At 43.5% G+C, this 12,680-nt stretch overlaps 1 protein-coding gene across 3 annotated transcripts in view; it reads left to right on the forward strand.

The window, feature by feature from the left end:
* The first annotated feature begins 4,092 nt into the window (after nt 1-4,092).
* Nucleotides 4,093-12,680, forward strand: part of LDLRAD4 (low density lipoprotein receptor class A domain containing 4) — a 260,237-nt gene continuing 251,649 nt past the window's right edge. For 2 of the 3 annotated variants that reach the window (XM_065752501.1, XM_065752504.1), the window contains exon 1: nt 4,097-4,194. The gene's annotated coding sequence lies outside the window, so the exon portion shown is untranslated. Of the gene's footprint in view, nt 4,195-12,680 lie in introns of all 3 variants that reach the window. The other variant, XM_065752502.1, reaches the window with a different exon arrangement.

Consider the following 12,680-nt stretch of genomic DNA (forward strand, 5'->3'; position numbering starts at 1 on the left):
GAGTTCTGTGACATTAATAGTTGCCAAAGCTTTTCATCCACTGCTTTTTACAGGTTTGAATTGACTGGTGCACTGAGCTGACTTTTAGAAATGTTATCATGGCCAGCATTACAGATTTTGAAACTTCAGCAGGTGCTGCAGAATGTGTGTCCAGCTGAGATTTAGTGTCATGCTTCTCCCAGGCTCTTGGGTTACTTGCTCTATATACAGTAGCTGGGAGAGCTGTAGGCCAGACTCTACACTTGCCTCCTCTATGTGACTTTGTCTAATCATGTCCTTTCAAACCTTTTTATTGTCAGAAATCTCAAGCTTTCTAATGTTATCTATGTGTTAAAACCTGAGGATGCAATCCAAATATTCTTACAGACTTACAGTCTGACTTTCCATTTAATTTAGCATGATTTTCTTTTCAGTTAGATCCCACACAATAAGAAAACCAATGCGTCTCTTAAGATTTGTGTCATTATCTAACACAGAGATTGACACCTAGTGGAGAGGTGGGTGGGTGGGATAACATACTGCAGAATGAGCTTGAGTGTGTGCACCTGGGAACAACAGAGTAGTTGGCATATGATTTCAGTGAATGACTAGAACAAACAATCTTTTTACATTATGTATTTTCTATAAATCTTTCTTTTGTGGCTTTGCTTATATCCTTACATATTTTTCCCCTCAAGTCGCTGCTGTAATTCCTAGCACCTCTTTAAGAAGGCAGACAAAGTGGTCATTAGCAAGGAGAGCGCAGCTGCTGGAGGAGCACAACTACATACCATCTAACACCATGAGAAATACAGCCAAGATCCTAGAGCTCTCTGTGTGTGATCAGGGGGTCCCTTGAGCCCATCCATCTATGCACATCTGGTTGGGTGTCAAGGTGCAGGGGCAAGACCTTGCACCTATTCTGAAGTTCAGTTCAGGCTGAGGGCTCTGTTGTTAATTTTGTGTTAGAGCAAAAGAACGCACCCAAACCCAGCACTCCCTACCCCAGGGGCTTAACTAAGTAGTGTCTTTTGGATGTTAGCATACTGAAGAATTTTTTTTGTCTGGGAGATAAGTCAGGATGACCTCTAGGGTAAAAACCCCTTCTGAAAAATCTAACTAGCTTTAAGTGTTGTTTTACTGTAGCATGCTTTTTGCATATACTATAGTAAGACTATCCTGTTACACGTGCCCAAATGTTATTTGGCTGTGCTATTGTGGTTTGAATGTTCTTAATGTTATCTTCCTTGTTCTTGTAGTGAAACAGATAATAGGAATTGGTAACAGTTGAAATACAGTGGTCTGTGGCTTCCTGGTGGGAAGCAAGATGAGACACCAGTAACCAAAACCAATAACTACACTGTTCCCAAGTTTAGAATAAAGAAGGGATAAAGAAAAGAAAGGAAATCATATGCAGATTTACCAATACCTTAAAGCAATTGTAGGAGCTGTCTGTTATTTGTCCAGGAAGCACTGCCAGGATGCCAATTGCAACCTCATGGGGTATGAAAACCCAATATCACGATAATATGGGTATTGCTTGAGAGACTTGTTATCTGGAGGAAAAAAATAAGAAGAAATGTCTCCTCACATCCCCTAGCTCTCTCTGGGATTCTCTTTAGAGAGAAATGTCTACACAGCTCCAGCATCTCCTGTGATGTATAACTTTGTCATGAGATAAATCTTAACACTCCTCAGACTCCCTCTTTACATTTCAGAAATGCTGATGTTCTTCAGATGTGTTGAAGTGGAGCTATGCTCCATCCACATACTGGACAGAACCTGGAGATGGTGATGATAGTGATTAAAAGGTAAAGGAACTGAGAAATCTGAGGCATTGCTGTCCTTTGGCATATGCCAATATGTTCTGTATCAGCTTGTGCTTTCCAGGGACATCTCATATAGGAATAAGAGTACCAGCAGTACTGAGTGATATGTTTGGTTCAGTTCCCTGGCATAGATCAATATAAACATAGCACTTTATATGCATTTTTTTTCTGGTTTTTGCCATCTTCCTTTCACATACCTCAATACCCCAGTTTTCTGCCCTTATAGTTCTCTGTAAACTTGCAAATTTGTAAATCTTTAAGTCAAGATGTGTTTGGTTAGTCTCAGAAGGTGGCATGTATGTCCTGGAAATTTGCATTTTTAGAACAGTGTTTTGATCTTAATTTAAATTTAAAAGCTTTGGGAAGATATATGGACCTGTTGATTTCTGTTGGAAATCAGAAAAAGAACTTGAAAATAAATAGGAGAAGAGACAAACAACAATGTGCAATATTTGTTAGCTGATGGCAATTATATCCATAAAAGACAATTCTGTTTTTGGCAGCAGCTAAAGTAGTCATTTTTAATCTGTTTAAGGAACTTTTGAGGATGTGACTTGGACATTTGAAGGGATTTGTGCCATTTCTTCATAACTAGGACTGGAAAAAATGAAGTACCTCCAGTCTCCAGTACACGGGAATTGATATCTACAAGTGTAATCGTGTCCACTACAAACTTCTGATAGATTACACCAGTTCACGTGGGACCATATGTGCCAGAGGCACTTTCAGAGAGAAGTAGATACTCACTGTTATCACAATAACAGATGAGTTTTCTGTGTGAGAGCAAAGAAAAACAGTCCACTTAATCTACTCTCCCATATCGTGCCTTTCTAGAGGTGTTTTTTCCACTCTTGAGTTATTGTATAGGGGTGGTTTGGTACTTGATGGGTGATTTTGTTGTGCTCTGCAAAATTTTCTGTGTGCTGGGGACGTGCCTTTGCACACACCAAGAATCTCTGAAGTGAGTGCTTGTCTTCCTTACAAAGCCATTGAGGGAGCACAGCCAAAGCGTGCCAAACTCGTGCCTGATGGAGCACATACAGGTTGCTGGAAACTGATTCCAGCAAACTGGAAATCAAGCTTCTCACAGTTTGTCTGTAAAATGCAGATTGTAGCTGGGTGTGGTGACTATTAACCCTGTGAACTTTGGGTGATTTTTGCAACTTTCAGCACACATAGCCTCAATGTACCCTCAGATTAGTGGAAGCTTCTCTTTCTCGTGAGGGCCAGTATTCCTTTGGCTCCCTGCTGATTAATCCAAAGTAAGGCTGCTAAAATTATCCTTCACTGCCATTTCTCTGTTCTGGAATGAATCCAGTGCTCCACCATTTCCTGTCACACCTGATGGCCTACAGTGTGGCCTTCACCATCTGTGGGGCCTGGGTGCCTGTTGCCTCCTCCAGGAGTGAGGCAAGGAAGGAAGGGAATGATCTGAACTTCAGGAGTGTGTTTAAGAGTGCACACTTACAGCTGGCAACAGAGCTCATCGGGTTCTTCACTCTGTGCTACTGTTCCTTCTATTCAGCTATGGAGGGAGAAGTCTTCAGCATGCGTTGTGGTTGGGAATGAGAATGGAGGTCAGCCCTAAGAGTTGGTAGAAATAGCGATGTATGGAAAAATATATTTTTGTCCTGGGCAAAGGCTGTGCATCAGTTTTTGGGCATTTACACTTCTCTCAACCTGCAGCTGTTACGTGTGTTGCTGCCAGGCTTGGCATAGCTGAGATGGCCAGCCCCAATAGCAGACCTAATCCCAGGACTGTCTGCTGATGAGACAGGGAAGGCAGATCGGGGCGGAGAGCAGGACTGCTGGGCGCGGGAGCAGTGGACCAGGTGTAGGCATGTAACCTTGTTCAGCCTGTGAATTGGGTTTTCCTGTCCCGCGACATTTTTTTTTTTTTTTCGTTTAATGTCACGAAATGTCTCGTTCTGCCCGCCCTTCAGTTTCCCCGTGTCACGCAGGACTCGGAGGAAGGAGGCAGCCCTCAGCATCCCCCCCCCGGGGCCGGCAGCTGCGGGGAGGTGCGCGCACATCCGGCCGCCAGGGGGCGCTGTGAGCCGCGGACCGCGCCGCGGGGAGAGAAGGCGAGAGGGAGGGAGCGCGGCCGCCCCTCCCCCGCTTCCTCCTCCTCCTCCCCGCCCGCCTCCCTCCCTTCTCCCTCCTCCTCCGCGCCGGCGGCCCCGCGCCCGGCCGCCAGAGCCAGACTCGCCGCAGACAGGCGGCAGCCAGCGGAGCGGGCAGGGCGGGGGGAGGAGGAGGAGAAGGAGGCGGCGGCGGCGGCGGGGCTGGGATGAGTTGGAGGCAGCCGCGGCCGCAGCCTGCGCGCAGGGAGGGAGGCGGCGCGGCGCCCCGCGGGAGGCCGGCCCCGGGCGGGGGCCGGGGGGAGGTGAGTGCGGGCGGAAAGTGCCGCGGGGCCCCGGGAGCGGGGAGCGGCTGGGGAAGCCCCCCCAGATGCTCGGTGTTGCTGACAGGTAGCGGGTGGGGGACGCGGGGCTCGGCTGGGGGCGGGCGGGGAGCGGCCAGGTGCCGGCGGATAACTTTCACGGGAGGGGAGCGGGGCGGGCGGCGGTGAGCCGTGTGTCATCGTGCCGCTTTGCTCCGCTTTTCACCTCTTTTATGCCTTCCCTTTCGGGGGCTCGGTTAAAGTTTAGCCGCGGAAACGTAGTTCCGAAATCCGCCTCCGTCGTAAGCGTCGGGTGCGCGCATCCCTAAGGTTCCCGATGGGAGCCGGGATGCGGGGCGAGATGTGCCCCCGTGCGGGGCTCTGCGGCTCGGGAGGAGAAGCGGGCGAAATGCAGAAATAACTTTTAAGATTGTTTTAATTATTGTTGTTTTTGCGTGGGAGGTGTATCATCTCAACGCGTAAAGCGGTGAGGACTCGGTGTGGTGCTTTAGCGTGGTTGCTTTGGTGCAGGAGGGCAGCGGTCAGGGGAGAGGTTTCTCGTGCTGCTGCAAATAGCACTCGGTGCCGTGGGAGGCTGCCAGGAAGGAAACCTCAAGAGTTCACCTGCTCTGGCGCGCAGAAACTTGTGCGTCAGGTACGTGGGGAAGCACGTGCAGCACCTCGCCTGCGAGGGCCCCGAAAAGGAGAGGTTCTGCTTCGAGGAAGGCTCAGGTGAGGTAAGGATGTGGATGCTGTGTGAGGATGGCCACGCACTCTTCTGCGGAGCGCCTTTGGCTTTCGGGCACTGCTGTGTGCAGAGCTGCTGCCCTGCCTTCATGGCTGGGGTGAGGGCTCAGAGAAACGCTCTGTGTGCAACAGTCCAAAATTGTTAAGTGATGTCTGCATGCTGTTGGGTGTGGATGAATAACTGCGTGTGCTGTGCACGCGTCTGCTCCCGCTAATGAGAATGTAATAATATCGCAGCTTCGTGGCTGTAAAACAAAGGGGAGGTCCTCTCACACCTACGTTCACAGCCTCTTGTCCACGTTTGCTGAGATAGCAGTGGTGCTCTGAGCACCTGTGCTGATGTTCTGGCACCAGGCATTTGGTTAATGTGATACACGGGGTGAGCAGAGCCAGGACGGGTTGGGTTGGAATGTGTCAAGTCCACACAGTTACATACTGAAAGGAAAACTCACCTTTTCAAATATTCTGCATTTTTTGTCAGCATATTTAATTCTGATTCTTTGATATCCAGAGGCTGTTGCAGCACACGTGTGAGTCATATTGGTATTCACCACCAAGTTAAGATTTCTGTGCAGGCCGAAACGATGATAAACGTGTAACATAGGATGGGTTAACAGAGTGAGACCAGATATTTCAGAGTGGTGCTTTGTGTTAATTGAAACGTTATGGGCACTGGGCAGTTCTGCCTGGTGGAGCTGGAACTCAGCCCTCAGTGCAAGTTGCAGAAATAGGAAGAAACGGGGATTCAGGACTGAGGCACATGGGGACTAAACTTAGCAAGATGCAGACTGCCAACCAGTAGCCAGACAAAACATTTCAGAGCTAACCTGTCTGATGATGGGCTTTAAGTAGATAAAATGCTGTTTTTCTGCGTAGGACCCTCAAGCTGAGACCTGTGAAGTTAGTTCTCCATTCACTAGGAGTACCGGGCCTTGTTTCGTGGTTTATTTATTTTTTCTGGGGGTGGGGGGGTGGAGATAGGAGTTTTCCATCTCATTTTCTTGTCCAAAATTTAGTTTTCTTTGTTCCCTACTTCCCTATAGCACCTTCTGTGCCAGCTGCTGCCCTGCCAGCACGAACTGCTTGTGCTTAAGTGATGCTGTCTGAAGTCAATGAGAGCCCTTTCAGATTATGATGTGCCAGAAAAGAAGTACATTTTTATTTAAATTAAAAAAGAAGTATCCTAGAGGTTATATTGAATTGAATTAATTTTGAGTGAAATGAAGCATTCAGAAGCATGTGCCTGCCCACCAGTTCTCATGTCAGAAGGAATGGTTCTTGGGTTCAACTTCTGAGCGCCCTTGGAAAAGTTATCTTTCTGCCTGCAGTTCCGAACAGTTTAAAGCAGCTCCTTGCACATGAATTGCCAGAGAGGGAATACAGATACTTCTAGGAGTTTGGAGATGAATTTCTTTGCAGATTGGTTCTGTGGTAACCGTGAAATTCTTCAATGGCACCAAGCTAGTATCAGCTGCTCGGCACAGGCAGCGATGCCAGAACAGTGGTGCATCGGTTGCTGGGAATCCAACCCCGTAGTGAAATGATTCATACGTGCACATTTTCTTTTCTCAGTTGACAGCTATTTTTAAGGATAGCCGTCTTGCCTGGAAGGTTGGTGTCTAAGCAAAGGCAGCCCAGATAGCTAAAAATTTCTTTCCCACCAAACATCATCTTATTTTTGCCAGACTTCTAATATGTACACTAAAACATTTAAACTGAGCTGATTTCATTTGATTTCTTGTTAACTGTCTGGTGCTGATCAGTCATTCGTTATATCGTGATATTTTGGAGCTGCTGTAAGGAAACCAGCAAATCTCTGCACAAATCAAAATGATGGGTTTGAAGTCAGTGTCAGTTTAAAATAATTTCTTTGTAAAAATGGGTAGCAGTGTCTAAATGATAAGCAGAGTACTCGATTAGCTGAATAACTTCTTGAAATTAATGGTATTCTCTTGGTATCTAAGGCTGCAGAAACAGTCTCAGTACAAAGTAATGACACGTTTGTCGGTGTCCTTCAACTTTTCCTGTGTGCTGCATAAGCAGAATATTCTGGTGAAGAAAAGCTGTTGACCTTTTTTTTTTTCCTTCTCATTCTTCTGAACCTTCTATTTGAAAGAAAAATACAAGTTCTGTTATTTATTTCAGAGCAGAGTTTTATGTGCTTACTTCTGAGACTGCCAGTTGAGTGATAGCAACTGAGAGGAGTCTGCAGTGGGAAGGAAGCCTGCAGGTTGAGAAGAGCGATGGCTGCATCACAGTGCTTTCTGTTCTCCATGCTGACAAAATGTCTCTGTATTCATCATCTATATTTATTTAATGTATGCATTTCAGTAACATATGCCTTGATTTAGCATATTTGGAAGATGCTAAATGTAGGTGCGTTGTGCTAAATGCTTTTTCTTCCTGAAAGCAGTGGAGATTTGCAAGTACCCGTCTCACCATTCATTATTGCTCAGCATAATAGTAGGTAAATTCAATCTTCCTGATTAAGATTATTTTGCTCACAAGAGAGAGTGGAATGAAAGTGAATCGTTTTCTTGATGTTATGCTGGGTCTGTGCTGCTCGTATCTGCCTTTCTTTTCCCTAAAATCCTATTACAGACAGCGCTCTGACCTTTTAAGCGATCTTGCTCTCCGTCAAACTCTTCTTTCAGATAGGAGACAGAAATTAGGAACAACTTAAATGCAATTTCTCTTCTTTGTGCCAGTAGAGAGCTTTCCTAGATTTGAATGAAGCATTCTTTGTGCCAAATGGTTGACTTTTCCTGAATAAAATCTCTTTAGGGCATGCAGACAGTCCTCTGGTTAATATATTGGCATTCCCAGAACCCACTAAAACTTAGGCAGCTTGCCAGACACCACTTAATGAGAATGCCAAGTGTCTGGCACAAAATCTGCATGAAAACCAGCAAAGAAGTTGGGGGTGGAAGTGCGTGCAGTGGGGAGAGGGCTGGGAAAGCAGCACATCCACACCCACTGTTATTTTTAATGTACGCCTTTCACAGATGAACTGGTTGGAAATCTTTTCTGCTGGATTTTGGAAACGTGCTGGGTGCAGGAGTTTGGATGTTCCACGTTTGAGGCAGCCGTGCAGTCTTGGGAAACTGTTTCATTGTGGAAGTGGTTTATGGGCGAGGGGATTTCGCTTTCAAGGAGAGGACCAAAAGAGGATGAGGTTTGCAATTTGTTATGTTTAAAACTGAAAACCATATTATCCTGGGGGATGGTGCAGATTGGCATTGCCCAGCATCCCCACAGGAAGTCTGATGAGGGTGGGTGGTGAGGGATGGATGAAGTGGTGCTGCCAGAGCAGTGCTGCACAGTGTAAACCGGTGGTGGGCTTCTGCCCCATGTGACTGCTGAGGTTTTGCTCCATGTTAAGCAGAAGTGCATGGATCTTCTGGTATGATGGGTTGATAACTCTTAAAAGAAAAGGGAAAAAAAAGTGCTGAGGCATTTTCCATTAGAGTGGCAGTAGAAACGTTATGTATCATTTTGCACTGAGTCAAATGCTTAGTCCTAAAGGTTGAAACTGATTAAGTAGAGCTGTTATATTCCAAACTGAATGTTATATGAGCCATTTAAAACATCAACATTTTCAGCATTTTTCTAACGTTTTAGTCTCTTGCTCAGCAAGAAAAGCAGTAGCCATATATAGTCATTCTTTGAGTAGATAGGCATCTATAAGCAGTTTATAAGGAGATAGATTAGTAGGCCTAATTGAAATTTCGTATCTAAAATGATTATTTTAACTCTAATATAGAGGTTTTTTTTTTGCTTGTAACTGAATTCAGAAACGTGTGTGCTTGTTGCTTGCTTTTCAGTAAAGTTTAAGTTGTGCAATTTTGGAAAACTGTTCATCTTGTGAGGAATTTTGTGCACTGGAATCATAATGTGTACCAGGGTTTGTGTTTGGACAGGACCAGTGGAACAGGGACAGTTGTGTGGAATAATCTGGGAGTCATATGGAAATCTCTGAGTAAAGTGTTAGAGAGTTTTACTTGTGTTGACGTTGACTACTTGGTGTCTGTAAGGCAGGGAAAACCAGTGGTGAGTGCGGCCAACATTGTTCTTTTGTTTTTCAACTAACATTTAGGATTAGTGTGAAAAGGTAGCATGGTATCTCCTAGAAAAGCCCCCAGTGCTCAAGTGCTGCATGAGAGAATGGGATGTGTTGGGCAAGTGTCTTCACTGCGTTTGCATTTCTAAGTGCTCTTGATTTTTTTTCCTATGTTATGCATTTTAGTTAAGAACAACCTGGCAATGAGTCTGCTCCTGAAAACTTATGCACAGTATTGAACTTGCTGTTGCCTACGCAAGACAAGTTTGAGGATTTTCATTCAGTGTATCGTTCTGTTCATGTATTCTGAAGTTGTCTATAAAGATGTAAGACTTGTAGGAAAGAAGCACTCTTGAATAATGAATAATTGTCCGATAAACATCTTGAGGTTGGAATGATTCTGCCATAATCTTTGACCACTGAATATATTTTAGTAATGATTGCAGACAATAGTATAAAATTCTATTAGTACATGTGTTAGTGCTTAATAAAGTCACTTCTGAACTCTCTTCAGCATGAGAAGAAGGCTGGAAAGGTGTTTTCTGTGTAAATCCTGTTTTTACTCAGAATTCAAGAGTTGACTCACTGCTTATTAATACCCAGCATAGGCCAGTATAAGGCTGCCACACTTTGATTTTTACTTTTTGTGTCCAGTACTTGCAAGCATCTTCAGACAGCCCTGTTTTTTAGTCGTAGCTTCAGCTCATCTTGATTTCAGGGATTGTGAGAAGGAGAAATGCATGATTCTTTCTTAGTTCCCTTTTAATGTCGTGTAACTGAGCCTGTTGGTTTGTCACACCTGTAGCCTATTCTGCATTTCATAGAGGGAAAGGAGAGGGCAGTCTGTGGCTGAGATACAAGGATGTTCTTTAATGAACCTCTTCCATTTTTGTGAAATGTTTACTGTGTTAATTAAAAGTAGGCCATTATTACTTTGGACTTGTAAACACCTTTAAACATCCCATTAGGTGTTAATTTCTCCTGAAGCAATAATTAATATAATTTTTTTTAGTTTACTATCTAGTAGAGATGTACCTGTTTTCAGTTTTGGTCCCTCAGTACCAGAAAGTCATTGAGGCCCTGCAGTGTGCCCTGAGAAGGACAGTGGGGCTCTTGAAGGATCTGAAGTACACATCTTATGAGGAGCAGCTGATAGAGCTGGGATTGTTCAGTCTGGATAAGAGGAGGCTCAGGGGAGACCTTACCACTCTCAAGAATGACCTGAAGGGAGGTTGTGGTGGGGTGGGGGTTGGCCTCTTCTTCCGTGTAACTAGCAACAAGTTTATTCCCTCACTAGTGGGAATGGCCTTAATTTGTGCCTGGGAGGGTTCTGGTTGGATGCTATATTCTTGTGTGGATGTGGCACTGAGGGACATGGATTGGTGTGCATGGTGGTGATGGGCTGATGGTTGAACTAGGTGATTTTGTAGTGGTCTCTTCCAACCATAACAATTCTGTGATATGCAGTTGACTATGTGTAGAATTGTTAACCAAACTTTTGCATGTAAGTAGTGTTGCTTTGTTTTCTGCTTTTGCTTAACTGGTAGTTTTCTGTGGCAAGTGATGTTAAGAGGGTGTTTTGACCTGTATTACACAAGATTTCAGCTGGATGTCTGCTGATGTGGTTTGCTTGGGATTTTTGTAAGGCAAAAGTCAGTTGCCTGGCTTCTGTCCTATGGGTCAGAGCTGGGAACACAGCAGGAGGTGTGGGAGAGAAGATGAAGTGATGATCACTTAAAAATAACCTAATTTCCATAGCTGTTGAACTGGCACCTTCTGTGAATTACCTAATAAGCTTATGTTCTTCTTTTTAATTTCACCTTAATGGATGACTTTTTTTTTTTTTTTTTTTTTTAGGTTTTGCCTAACTAGTGTTAAGCAAAATGAAGCGGAACATTTGTAAAAGAAAGTATGTGCAGATAAGATATAGTGCTCTGAAATTAAAGATAGTGGTTATATAAAAGCTAGTTTGTTAGCCAGTGCAGTTGATGTGTAGATATTTTGTTTTACAAAAGGTTTGCATTAATTAGAACTCCTCACCAAACTTGTATGGGAAGTGGAAAAGGAGAGGGTTCTATAAATATTTCCAGAAGTGATGTTTTCTTTATTTGTGACTCTTTCACTTTCTTCTTACTGTTTTAATAACCTACCCAGCAAGTTTCTAGAAATTATCTTTCTGAAAATGCTCGGTTTTCACTTTGAATGTCTTAAATGGTGAGTTACCTGTATTTAGTATAAAGTGATCCATCTCTCCAATCGAAATAGCTTGTAGGTGTTGAACACAGGTATGATTTGGTACTTACTTTCATGTAGATTATAATAATAATATTTTCTCCTAAAAGCTACCATCTGTTGATGAACAGAAATACTGCCAGTGTTTGTCAAATGTGTGCTTTATCTGACCTGCTCTACTTAGCACCTTATGGCAAAGCTTTCTCATCAAAGCAAATTACAAATATCTTTATTCTTACAATGCCTTATTAGATTGATAACAGTGATGCTATCACTTTTTAATGTAGGCATTAATGCACTGAGGATTAGGGAGATAAAAATCTCTAGCTGCAAGACGAAGTCACCTGCAGTAGGTGTAGAGATGAGCTTTTTAACTCACAGCTGTAGGTGAAAATCACTTTTGTTCTAGTGTATGGCCTTTTGATGAGAACAGCTGGTATTGTGCACTGTTTCTACAGCAGAAAGCTACAAATAATGTCTTTTTCATGTGTGGTGGCTGGACAAGTAGGGTAATTTCAATAAAGAAATACTGTGCTGGTGTTCATGAGTGCTGGTAATGCATAGTAATTAAGTCAGAAGCATCTAGTTCATATTTCTTTTTCTTTTTTTTTTTTTTTTTAAGTTACCTAAAAATCTTACAAACCAGGAGGAATGAGAAGAAATAGAAAAAGGTATCTTCTATGGGTAGTTAGATGCATATGGTATGCTGAAAGTGTCATTTGAGATGACGAGTTCTCTCAAGTTGAATATGCAACCTGGAGCTGACTTTGACTTTTCCCATTCCCCCTTTTCCTCTGGGTATTGTTAGAGGTTGGAGATAAAAACCTTTAATCATATCTATGTGGAGACACTAAAGGAAATCACTTGAAGTGTCAAGTCGAGATGTATTTATTAAAGTATGTTAAACCTGTGTGTGAATGCTGTGTTGAATATAGAACAGCCTTATATCTCTAGCTTGAATCAATCAAAGGTCATTTTATATCTGAATGAGAACGTCATTCAGAATGTAATTTGAATTACAGTGATCTGAAACCATCTGTGTATGAAGGAAAGCCTCTTGACTGAGATGTTTACTTTACCTTAACTTCAACATTTTGTTGTGTACTTGATTTATCCTGACTTTCGTCAGTGTTGCTTATTATTGATCAGCTTTCATGATGCTGCTATGAAGTGGCATCTTAGCTGGAGCTAATTGCAAAGTGCCAAATGATCGTAATTTAGTCGGAAATGGCAGTTCACTGAGCTTGAGATGATTCATTGCAAATATTTTAGATTTGATAGACTTTCATTGAAACCAGAGTAAGATATGGCCTCTCTGATCCCCAGTAACCTGTAGTTTGGCTGAAGGCCTGGTTTCACCAGTTCTGCTCCATACCAAGGATGCTACTTTGTGACCAGAGACAACTCTATTTCCAGGAAGAGAGGGGTTTACTTGCTGTGTGAGAAGTCT

Source organism: Cyrtonyx montezumae, unplaced genomic scaffold (genome assembly GCF_038088225.1).
Source record: "Cyrtonyx montezumae isolate F1298 unplaced genomic scaffold, pur_monq_1.0 scaffold_8, whole genome shotgun sequence".
In the NCBI taxonomy this organism is placed as follows: domain Eukaryota; kingdom Metazoa; phylum Chordata; class Aves; order Galliformes; family Odontophoridae; genus Cyrtonyx; species Cyrtonyx montezumae.